Raw genomic sequence first — 13,387 nt, forward strand, 5'->3', positions numbered from 1 at the left:
CCTCACTCAATATGGCCGCCGAGAGCGTGTGATGTCATCGCGCTCCCGGCATGCTCTGCGTTCTCAGCGCGATTCCCCGTCATTCAATGCTGAGTGTGAAAATGCGCGGAGTCCGAATCTTGCTGTAAAGTTCCAAATCGGTTCCAAGTAAGTTGTATACTTTTAAATTTCTTATGAACACGCACAATCCAGGTTCCCAAACGCTGCCAATCTTTATTCTAAGACACCTCAAAATTGTTTGTTGTGGTCAATTACACGCTTGATATTCACATTCGCCCACAAACTCCCAAATTGTGTCCGCTTACTGAACTTCTGCGTTAAAAAGCTGACGATCTCCCTGTCAGCATCGTACAACAGACTTGACGCGTTCAGTCACTCGTTAAATTCGCTAGTACAGCCGCTGGTGCAATCAGAGCACAACTTATTGATACAGCCGCGGGTACGTGTGCATTCACGCATACACGCACTTGTGACAAAAAAAAAAAAAAATGCCTTAAATCTTCTCTTCAAGTGAACGCCGTTCTCTCTTGATCCCGCTTGTCGCCAATATGATGTAAAACAAGATGAAGCCGGATTTAGGTTTCCACGTATGTTTATTCCATACAAGAGAGAAACAGCTTAGACAACCACAACCGAGAAGTGCCAAGCCAGTGTAACCGCCCTTGACGAGTGGAACCTGGAACCCCACCTGACTCATAACATTCTAATATGAGAATACTACACCTCCCATAGGCCAGAATGGGCAGACGGATAATTATCTCTATTATAATCTATCTGACTCAGGGAGCATGGTAGCAGGTCGAGTTTAGTATCCCTGAACTCAGAATTTAATAACACATCCTTTAGGATGGATGGTTTTTAAATTCTATGTTTGAAAATAGCCCTTTTAGAAAGTGGCTATTTTCTTGTCCAACTATCCACCGATCTCTGCTGGTTTGGTGTGTGTGTCAGGGGCTGGGTGGCTCCAGAGGTCTGAATGAGTCAGTGTGGGGTGAATGAGGCATTTAACACTTAGAGTGAGGGAAGAGTAGCCTGCCCTGCCTGACACAATGCTGGCTCCACCTCCTGCCGGGCGACTGATAGCCCTGCTCCTGCCAGTGACAATACTGGCTCCGCCTCCTGCTGGGCGGCTGAGGACCATGCCCTGCTCAGTGAATAGGCCAGGTGCCTCTGCCTGGCAACACCCACAACAAACCCAGGATGGGGGGAATTTCCCTGCTTGGACAAAGGGAACAAAGCAGAAAAGGGGTATAAGAGAAGGACCCCTGAACCAAGAACTCAGATCACTTCTGACAAGGAAACCTCTACCAAGGACAAGAAGCCTGCTGATCTAAGGACTTGCCCCCCTTCTGCCAGTGTGCTGTTTGCTGTGGGGAACCTGAAGCTGCTTCTTTATTTTTGCCAAGGAACAAGGAGAGAGGAACTTGGTGTGTACTCTCTAAAGCTTGCTAGAAAATCTCCAAGGGCTGGAAGAGTGCCAGCCTCCTGTTGAAGTCACAGGGCCAAAGGACTTCACCCTCTACTGAATTGCTGATTGCTGGAAAGTGTTGTTTCCAGTACACAAGGGAAAATCTGCAGTCTCAACGCCGCCGACGCCGCCGCCGATGCCGAATCCAGCTCGACATCGTGAGTAACGCCTCCAGTGTTCCGAGCCTTCAACGCCGGCCGCCGGGCCCGATCGACGCCAGTAGCAACGCCAGGAGTAGTGAGTTCGGCTCCAGCTCCAAGTGACCCCGTCTTGACGCCGGTATCGACGCCAGTGAGTAGCGAGTTCGGCTCCAGCTCCAAGCGACCCCGTCTCGACACCACTGCTGATCGCATCGACTCGACACCCTTCTCGACGCCGTGAGCGCTGCTACGGCCCGACATCCCTCGACGCCGCTGCGGATTGACCCGACTCCGAGGTACGATCGACGCTGATCTCGACGCCGTGAGCGCTGCTCCGGCCCTCGACGCCGCTGCGGATCGACCCGACTTTGAGGCACGATCGACGCCGACCTCGACGCCGACATCTCGACGCCGTGGATCATCGTTTTCTTCATTTTCAAAGGTACTGTGTTTGTGGGGTCTGTTGCAACTCCAGGCTAGACGTAGCGCTCCTCGCGGTCGACGCCGAACCTTGGGAATATCGTAAACTCGACGTCGTGTGACTCCTGTGGGGGTCACATTGTTGCCAAAGAACTGTGTTTCAGAAGAATACTTAATTTTGTTGCTAAAGAACTATTTGCCAAGAAGAAACCTTACTTGAACTATCATTTTTCCTCCAAAGAGTATTTATTAAGACTGTGGTATATTTTTGTCGTTATTTGGTCTTGTGCTAAGCCTTATATAAAAATACTATTTTTATAATAACTCCTGTGTTGTGTCCATTTGTAGTGTATTCACTTTATTACTGTATGTGGTCATAAATGCTTAACACACTGCCTCTGAGATAAGCTTGTCTGCTATGCCAAGCTACCAAGGGGGTAGCAGGGGTTATCTGAGTGTGTAATCCCCTTGCCCTGACTAGAGTTGGTGGGTCCCTATTTGTCAGAAGTGTATACCTCTGCCAACTAGAGACCGCCGGTTCTAACACTCCTCTTTCACATACCTTCCCCGTTCCTAGAACGAAGCATGAACTGGTCTCTGAATTTTTCATCATATATGGTCCCCTTTATAGTATACATGCTACTGGAAAACTATGTAATGCTGAGATGTGCTCCGTAGCCAACGCACTTTCCGTTGTTCTGACATCCCTTTAGCCAGGGGATTCTAACGTGTTTTCAGATTTCTTCAAGATTCCTCAAGGATGTTTACAGCCTCTCTATTTGCATCATTATTTGTTAAGTTAGGCATAGTCAAACATGTTCAAGCCCCTTCTGGGCCAAGATAATGCAACAACATAGAATTGTGCCTCAACCATGGCACTATAGTAGTAGTAGTAGTAGTAACAGTAACGAAAGCTGGGTGTGGCTCTAATCAGTAAGGCTGAGCCTGTAGCAAAAGTGAACAAGAAAATGCCAGTACTGATGGAACTAGAAATCCATTGAATGGGACGTGGAAGAAACCTCAAACGACCACGCTGGTACTACTAAATAGTGTTTATTTAAATTATTTTACATATATTAATCGATGCAAATACATCTTGAGTATAATTCTATGTGTGTACAGAAGTCTGAAGCCGTCTAAAAAGAATCACAATAGACACAGAAAGTGCAATAGGAAACATAGTTAAATAAACTAAACAAAACTTATCAACCAAAGAGGTTTTGGATAAACACTCATACACCACTCCTCATCCAAATACAACACACTCACACACAATTTCCTTCTGAAACCTTTTGAGTCAGAAATGACCAAAAGGGAAAACTCAACCTGGTGAAAGTTAGGAGAAATTTGACAAGGGTGCATGACAACAAATGTTGCTGTAAATTTTAACCTTGCAGATTGAATCGTGATAGATGCACCACTTGGTTATTTTTCACCAGTGTTAAGAAATACAAAAATGTGACAACACAAAAGCGAAGGTCGACGCGTTTCGAACCCCTAGTGGTTTGAATGGGGGGTTCTCCTCAGGACCATACACGCTAGAAGGGAAAAAGAAAAGGGGGGGGGAGTGAATCTACTTCTTTCAAAAAATGACAGTGCCTCAGTTCTCAAAACGCTTGAAACAGGATCAGTTCTTACCAGGACGGGAATGGGAATCAGATTCTGAACGAAATGGGCCTACTGGAAAAAGTAAAAACAAGGAACTATTTTACCACATACAGTAAAACGACATTATACTAAGACCACAAAAAATGTCCGAATAATATAAGTCAATACGTCAAGGGGAGTAACTCACGTCCAAATAGTTGGGTTCGTCCGTGAACCAGAGGATATTGGATACTTATTTTGATCTGGGGTGCGAATCACCCATGATGGAGGGGAGGCGCAAAAGCTCTGTTGGAAGGAGGAACGTTGTGTTACCTCAAATTCGAATGCATGTAAACAATATGTGGAAAGTGAAGGCGGAAGTGGGATCGTACCTTAGTTTAATTCGTTTCAAGGACGGAGTAGGCTTCTAGAGACGGCGGCGGCGAACCTGCAAAGGAAAGAGAACATGACGGTTTGGTCTCGTTTCCTACGCGTCTCAAGTTGGTGGAAAAGACGTCCGGCGGGCTAGGGCCAGTTACCTGAGTCACGGCGCGAATCACAATTGCTTGGCAGCGAATGCGAGAAAGGTGGACTGAAGGTACTTCCGTGTAAGCCTTAATACATGATTGTGGGAAACCCTGAATTCTGGGTAATGTAGTTGGAAATCCGCCAAGGGAAACGTTGTTACTTGGCAACCGATGCCCAAACCGTCATGTTCTCTTTCCTTTGCAGGTTCGCCGCCGCCGTCTCTAGAAGCCTACTCCGTCCTTGAAACGAATTAAACTAAGGTACGATCCCACTTCCGCCTTCACTTTCCACATATTGTTTACATGCATTCGAATTTGAGGTAACACAACGTTCCTCCTTCCAACAGAGCTTTTGCGCCTGCCCTCCATCATGGGTGATTCGCACCCCAGATCAAAATAAGTATCCAATATCCTCTGGTTCACGGACGAACCCAACTATTTGGACGTGAGTTACTCCCCTTGATGTATTGACTTATATTATTCGGACATTTTTTGTGGTCTTAGTATAATGTCGTTTTACTGTATGTGGTAAAATAGTTCCTTGTTTTTACTTTTTCCAGTAGGCCCATTTCGTTCAGAATCTGATTCCCATTCCCGTCCTGGTAAGAACTGATCCTGTTTCAAGCGTTTTGAGAACTGAGGCACTGTCATTTTTTGAAAGAAGTAGATTCACTCCCCCCCTTTTCTTTTTCCCTTCTAGCGTGTATGGTCCTGAGGAGAACCCCCCATTCAAACCACTAGGGGTTCGAAACGCGTCGACCTTCGCTTTTGTGTTGTCACATTTTTGTGTTTCTTAACACTGGTGAAAAATAACCAAGTGGTGCATCTATCACGATTCAATCTGCAAGGTTAAAATTTACAGCAACATTTGTTGTCATGCACCCTTGTCAAATTTCTCTTAACTTTCACCAGGTTGAGTTTTCCCTTTGGTCATTTCTGACTCAAAAGGTTTCCGAAGGAAATTGTGTGTGAGTGTGTTGTATTTGGATGAGGAGTGGTGTATGAGTGTTTATCCAAAACCTCTTTGGTTGATAAGTTTTGTTTAGTTTATTTAACTGTGTTTCCTATTGCACTTTCTGTGTCTATTGTGATTCTTTTTAGACGGCTTCAGACTTCTGTACACACATAGAATTATACTCAAGATGTATTTGCATCGATTAATATATGTAAAATAATTTAAATAAACACTATTTAGTAGTACCAGCGTGGTCGTTTGAGGTTTCTTCCACGTCCCATTCAATGGATTTCTAGTTCCATCAGTACTGGCATTTTCTTGTTCACTTCAACCATGGCACCACACTTATACAGAAGACAGCTCTGTGACACTTTCACCTCAAAAGTGTCTTACCATGACAGAGCAAAAACAGAATGGGAGGTGATATTCATGCATAGGATTCCAAAATGAATGTTGATAACACACAATGTGAATGTGAAATACTTCACAGGCAAAAAAAGAAAACCCACCCGTAATCAATTCACAAACTCCTTCTCTTCCTGCCCCCTTCCCAGGACCCCCACCCCTCGCCTAAAAACACACTTTAGCGCTTCTGCAGGACATCTCTGATAACTGACTCCCAACACTGCACCTGAAACCAAACTGCCTTTAAATAAAACTGAATTTCTTTCAAAACTTTCATATCTAGTGCCTACTCGCCCCGGCCTGCAATATGTAAATATTGTGCTTACTGTTATGTGTCGCGCACGGGACAAATGCGTCCAGCACACAGGTGATTGATTACCAGGTTGGGACTGAACCTCGAGCGGGTCACGCCCCTTGTGTTTGTACCCTCGGCCTGTGCAGGTCAGGTTGCATGGGGTCAAGAGCTCCTCACGTTGAGCCCGAGTAGCTCACTACCAGTTACCGAATATTATTCTTTCACATCAAAGTTTGCGCAATAGCATACTCAGAATATCCTCTATCATAAATATTGTTTACCAAAATATCTGCCCATTAGAGTTAATAATTTAAAATCTATGCCAAGAGAGACAATATTTTTGCAAACAACATTTAGGGCATATGCAGACAATATTTTTGATAATGAAGTCATGAGATTAATGACAAAGGCACACATGCTGTCCTAAGAGTGAGTCACTAAGTGCGTCACTGATTTCACTTAATGACATGCTGATCCTCACCCTTATAACTGTGCCGAAATCTGAGACTGCCATGCAAATAGTCAGTTGAGCCCAGAGTCACTCCCTCTCCGTGGCACTCTACCCTGCAACAAAAAAAAAGCATTGGCATAGCCAATAGGTCTCGCCTTTGGGACCTTTTAAGTGTTCAGCCATGCAGCAGTTGATGTTGTTGCACCAAGGATATTGTGCTGCATAACTAAACACTTATAAGGTCCCAAAGGCGAGGCCTATTGGCTATGCTATGCCAATGCGTGTTCTTTTTTTCGGGGGGGCCCTCAGGGGCAGGCAGCATTGGCGGTGCAGGGGGCGCTCCACCAGCATCCACATCACTCCCTGTGGCAGGTTCAGATGTTGATACACCTGATGTTGTGGGCACAAAGGGAGGTGTGGACATGTTGGTGACAATCTGGTGGAGGTACGTGAGAATGTCCCTGTGCACCGCCGTCAGGTCTTCATTTTTTGAAAGGTATTCCTCCACTTTAGCATAATGTGCTGCCTGTTGATCTTGCATGGTCCTGAGGATCCCAACTACCTGGTTAAAATCCCCCATGCAACCCTCATAGGGATGGAGGATTCTGGATAGGTGTGGGTCATCTGCATCATCAGCACCAGCTGCATGTTGGTGCATGTTTCCAAGGCCCCTCCCAACACCCCTACCTACCCGAACATGACCAGTTGGTGCCGACACAGCCACCACAAAGCCTTCTTCCACATTGACAGTGCTGGTGTTGTCCGCCAACTCCAGATTACCCCATGTTGCTGTGCTTTCGGTGTCGGCTCAGACTAGTGTGTCCGTGAGGGTAGGGGTCAACTGTGTGTTGGCTGTTGAGGCAGGAGGGGTCACAGAGGATACCCGTGTTACTGCTGCTGGTGCTGTGGTCTGACCCACACCTGATGGGCCAGGTAGTTCATACTCATCCGAAGTTGGTTGACAGACCTCAACGCCAGAGATCTCAGGGTTGACCAGTAACTTGGACTGGCTGTCCTGGTTTGTTGCTGAGGTGTTCCAAGCTTGTCCTGTAAGTACATGACAGACACGATGATTGTTGTGACTGTCTTCATCCCCCAGACCATTACCATGACATGGTCTACTGAAGCTAAGGATGACCTGATGTCCAGAGTTTGTCCTCTCCCAGCAAGGTGGAGGAGTGTTGTCAATGGCCACATCTCCCATCATGCCCTATCTCATACACACTCCTCCCAGCCGGCCCAGACAACACACCTGGGACCAAGCTGCCCCTGAGACTGAATGGAAATGTACTTGCGAGATGTCTGACAGTGTGACTGTTGTTTGGTTCTGCCCACAACTCCCTTCAAGGCCTTGTGCTCCCCACACCAGTCCCCAGTGTCAGCCATCTTGCAAGTACATTTCCATTCAGTCTCAGGGGCAGCATAGTCCAAGGTGTGCGGTTTGGGCTTGGTGGAAAGGTGTGCGGAGGACAGGGCATGATGGTAGACATAGTCAGTGCAGACAGTCCTCCTCCCACCACGCCCAACCAAGCCATTTGGGAGTTTGATGTCCTGACATTGCATAAAGTATACATTCAAGATGTCTGACCGTGTGACCTGTTGTTTGTTTCTGCCCACAACTCCCATCGAGGCCTTGTGATCCCCACACCAGTCAACAGTGTCAGCCATCTTGACAGTACTTTTCCATTCACTGTGAGGTAAGCACAGTTCAAGGTGGGCTTATTGGGCCATGTGGGAGGAGGAGTATTTATACTGAATTCAAATCCCATCATGCCCTGTCCCAACACAGTCCTCCTCCCACCCAGACCAAATAGGCCACCATGAACCATGCTTCCCTGACAGTGAGCACAACTTTAAATTCAAGATGTCAGTGGTGCCTGATGTTTGTTTTGACCACAACTCCCATCAGGGCCTTATGCTCACCACACCAGTCCCCACCGTCAGCCATCTTGCTGCTACTTTTCCACTCACTGTGAGTAAAGCATAGTTCCAGGTGTGGTTGTTGGGCTATGTGGGTTAAGGATTGTTATCTGTGACTCCAACTCCCATGAAGCCTGTGCCCACACCACCCTTTTCAGCCATTCCAACATTACTTCCTCTGACTCAGCTTTCCTGTTAGTGAGTGAAGTTGTGCTGGCAAGATGGTTGACGTGGGTGACTGTTGTTTGGAGCACAAAGCTTTGCTGTGAGTGTGTTAAAAGTTTGTACAGGTTATGACATATTTAAATTTACTCTGACATTGCAGGTATTTTGTTTGTGAAACTGGCATGCACATCACATGCTCATTTGCTCCATATTGTTATGGCTTTGCTAACAGTGATTTGTATCATTGTATCCTTAACAGAGATGTGTGTGGATGAGTAATTGATAACATCATTGGACAGTTGATTAGGTACTCACTAGGCTCTGGTGCTCCTGGTATTCCATAGACACCCTCCGGCAGAAGGCTGGCACGCACCTTCCCCTCCCAGGAAGTGAAGGGCATGGGTGGTGCAGGAGGGCCACTGACTTAAGGCATGTTCTCCTGCATCCTGCATGTTCTCTTGCAATCAGCTTCTTGAACCTCCTTCACACTTCAACATAGTAACTATTCCTGATATCGTCCATTGTGGGCAGGTAAGGTGCTTGAGCGTTCACCTTTTCAACTATCCTGTCCCACAACCTATTTCTTAAGGACAGGGGGGTCTGTTGGACTCGGTTCCCAAATAACTGTGGCTCTACACTCAGTATTTAATCTACAAGTACTTCCAACTCCTTACCTGTAAAACATGCCTGAGGGTGAGTGTGAAGGTAAGGGTGTGTGTGAATGAGTAAAAGAGTGTGTATTTGAGAGTGTATTTTAGCAAATAATGAAAAAGTGTGCAAGTTGTGTGGTGGGTGAAGTGTGAGTGTATGAGGCAGAAAACAGTGAATCTGTGGTTATGTCTGTGTCCTTTCAGCAGTTCAGCTGTTGGAGAGGATCATGGTCATCTGTTTGTCCCTTTATATAGGTGGATTGGTGGGTGTGGCTAATGAGGTTGAATTTTGTGGCATGGCCAATGCTTGTTTTCCTAAGATATGACATTTCCCAGTTGCATTTTCTGTCACAAGCCGACATGTATCAAAGACCTCGTCGTACGCATCATCATCTGTTCGCGGGTTGAACTGTGTCTGATTCATGCCTGCAATGCTGTTTCAGCGCTCATAAATGAGTCGTTGCATTTTCTGTCACAAGCCGACACGTTACATAGACCGCGTCGTACGCATCATCATCTGTTCGAGGGTTGAACCATGTCTGATTCATGCCTGCAAAGCTATCTTTAAGCATTCTCATAGCATTTGGTTGGATCAGGCTTGTTTACGGACGACTTTGTTGGACGAATCAGACTCCGAACATGTTGGTTGGAGTTTGCATCCAATGCATCGTACTCCATCGTTCGGACAGCTCACGATCAACTTGTTTGGAAAGCATTCCAGAACAGAGTCGGTAGGAATGCTTTCTGTAAGAGATTGGAATTGGGTCCTAAGTGTGAAGGTGCTCTGGAGATTAAGGGTTCAAGCACTCTTTGACATTTGGGGGACCAGAGAGTTTTTTTTTGCTGGTGTATGATTCTAAGGGGCTCATTATGAATTTGACAGTGCCTCGGCGGGACCACCCCACTGCCACAACATCAAACCCATGTCAGAACCGCCTGCCGCACAATGACTTTTTTAGTCATTGGCTGGCAATTTCTTGGGAGTTAACATAGTGGTGCATATAGGCACTGCAATGGGAACGACAAAAAACGTCTCAGCACGGAACGGACTGAAAAGTCCATGCTGTGCTGGAACATCTGTGCATGCTCGCCTGTTTGGATCCACAGGGCGTGAGGCACAAGGGATCCCTGTAGGACCCCCTTTGTTTCCTCTCCACCAGGGTTTTCTTGTAGAAGGAACCGCCATGAAAACCCCGGCAAAGAGGAAACTGGTATTATGTTTGGCAGAGCAACAGCAGTCCCACCAAGCATATGGATGCCTCAGGACTGCCACGCCATCACCAGGGAGCGGTGTCACTAGGGTTGTAATATGGAGGTTGTAAGACCGTCACCGCTGCCCCACCACGAGGCTGGCAGTCTAATGACCACCAGACTCGTAATAGGGCCCTTTGAGTTCAACCAGTCCATGTAATCTTCACATGCCTAAACTTGAGATGAAGGCCCCACATGCATTGCACTGTTCTTTCACCATTTTTCTTAACAGCCGGTTGATGAGGTGATAACCTATACCTTAAGATTGTTTTTTGAGAGTATGCTAGGCTTGGTTATATGTGTTTAATGTTAAGACTGAGAGTCTGAATGTTTGCGGAGAGATTTATTAACCATGCAGCTGAACTTTCTTAAATCTGGAGGGATCATGTTTCTGTGCAAGCACCATTAGAACTTTGCAATCCGATCACCATTTCCCATCCTTTCTTCGTACATCTCTCAGCTTTAATTAAAGATTGTGGAGTTTAATATAGGACAAACCAGTATTTAGAGCAAGAAAGGTATGAGGCCCTGGTGTGAGGCTTAAACTATGAACCTACATTGCGCTCCCTGCAAAAGAGAGGAAGACCTATCCGAATTGCCTAACTGACTATTAAAGTCCACTGTCACTGCCTCTAGGCCTCCTAGGAACAACCATTGTCAATCATGACATGCAGGATGAGGTCTCACCACTGAGGGTTCAGGCGGCCTCTGGAGTGCTGTGGAAAGCATAAGGGTTTGTAGTGCAACACACCTGTCTTCCCAGAGTCTTTGGCTCACATTGAGCCACACCCTCAGTCACAGTGGTAGTTGAATGAAAGTGCTACACAGGAATGCGCCTGCTGGTATTTTGAAGCCCTTCTTTTAGGACTGTGCTATGGCAAACATATACAATTAGTTTCTCCCAGCGTTTGTGCAGCTGTCAGAAGCAATGTGCCATTTTCTAATTCTCAGTGTCAATCCTATGAAAAATTTACTGAATTTACAGGGGGAGAGACTGGCCTCTCCATGCAAACTAACTGTCAAACACTGCAAGTTTTCTTTTTCTGAGTGAGTTAGAATTCTGATCTGTAACCAAGTTGCTTGGCAACAAGCTAGAATCCCTACATGATAAAGTTATCACTTGGCACCAGCACTAGTTATGAGTTTATGGAAGAGGGCTTTGTTGCAACTCTCTTGTGGGAAGGCGCTGCACCCACCACTTATAGAACCAGTTCCGGATTATCTCGCAACGCAAAATCTTAGAATAAATTGCCATTACCCAGCTCATGAAGCAACTTAATAGAAAATCGAACTCTTTAAATGTAAATAACCAGATATGTGTCCCAGTCATGACACCAAGAACCTCGTACTGGATATTTTAACAACCTTACATTTATATTACATAAAGGAACTTCAATATCACTGACAACCTGATGATTGTCTAGCAGTTTTAGGATTTTACCGGAAAAAGGGAACGCCCACTCGAAGTTGTTTTTTCTTTTCAATAACAAAGTGCAAAATGATACAATATTTCTTTTTGATTGAACCCAAAATCGGTAACATGTCACATATCTCTGACATCACTTTCATTTTGCATATTTGATGTAAATGAGGTACATCACCTGATTTATTCATCAAAACGACATAATTAATGGGTTGTAGATTAATGGCAGACATATTCTTTCAAAGGGCAAAGGGGGAAAGTCAGATCCTTACTGAACAGTACTGTCAGCCTGATATTAAAAATTTTAATGGACAAGACTTGGCTTGACTTGGTGAATGGGTCTTTCACATGTCCTTCAGTCAAAATATTACTCTGACCCAAATGCCCTAAAACTCTGCATTGTTTGCATGACTCTCTCGTGAGAATCAGGATATGGTCTGTCATATATATATTTTTTGTCCTAAATATCGCTTCCAAAAATATGGCGCAATTGTTAGTAAATTTAATGAGCTTTTTTTCCGAAGGCGCTGTAATTGTATACACTCAGTTGACCTAGGAGTTTTCAATTAGCTAATATCTTTTAAAGACAATCGGCCCGATTCACAAAAGTAATCTGAGACAAAATCCTAACTTTACGACTTTCAGTATTCACAAAAGGCATTTAGTAGTAATAAAGTTAGGATTCCTAACTTTACTACTAATAAATGCCTTTTGTGAATACTAAAAGTCATAAAGTTAGGATTTTGTCTCAGATTACTTTTCTGAATGGGGCCCAATATTATTAACATTTTTAGTACACTGAAACAAGGAAAGCTCGTGAAAATGTGTAAGTGAAAAGACCCAAATGCAAGATACATGCAAAACAATGTCCTGCAAAAGCACTGCAATTTAGTTGCATTCGACAGAAAAAGAAACTCCACAAATAATGAAGTCAACACAGAGAACACAGTGGAAAACATCTCAAATGGAAGGAGTAAACAAAGTAGTCACCAGCAATGCAGTCCCAGTAGGTGGCACACAATGTAGAACAGGTGAGCCCCTCAAATTCTCATTAAGAAAGGAAGGTAACCACTGGTGGATGGCACTGTGGATTGTAGGAAAAAAAACGTTAAAAGGGGCCTTCTTTTCCATTGGGAGCCTATGAATCCTGCCAGGAGTGGGTAGCAATGAATATATACCTTTACATGCGGATTTTACATCGCGATACATTCACAATGCTGTTGTTACAACAACCGCGTTGTTAAACAACGCAGTGCTATTACAACGTAAGTCGTTAAAACGACTTGCGCTTGATGACGTGCTGGACTTAGGAATAGTATGATTTACTATTCCAACTCCAGTGTGTCCAACACTGGGGAAGGTGTTGGAATACTAAATCATAGTATTCCTTAGTCTAGAGTGCCATCTAGCGCAAGTCGTTGTAACGACTCGCGTTGTAATGGCACTGCGTTGTATCCTGATGTAAAATCCGCGATGTAAAGGTAGTTTCCTGTAGCCAAGATCAAACTTCAAAACCGAAAGACGCGATCTACAGCTATGTAATAAAGTATATACTTTAATATATATTGCTTACTGTTTGAGTTTGAACTAAACTGTTCCTTTGGAAGGCTCTCTATCCCCAATTGGGTCTGGTCCATGGTATACAAACTGCTACCAGATAAATAAAAACAATAGGTCATATGAATCCAACTATGGTACCATGGGTCAGGACTGAACTCTTGTCAGCCAGT

The sequence above is a fragment of the Triturus cristatus genome, chromosome 5_1 (assembly GCF_964204655.1).
Source record: "Triturus cristatus chromosome 5_1, aTriCri1.1, whole genome shotgun sequence".
Classification (NCBI taxonomy): domain Eukaryota; kingdom Metazoa; phylum Chordata; class Amphibia; order Caudata; family Salamandridae; genus Triturus; species Triturus cristatus.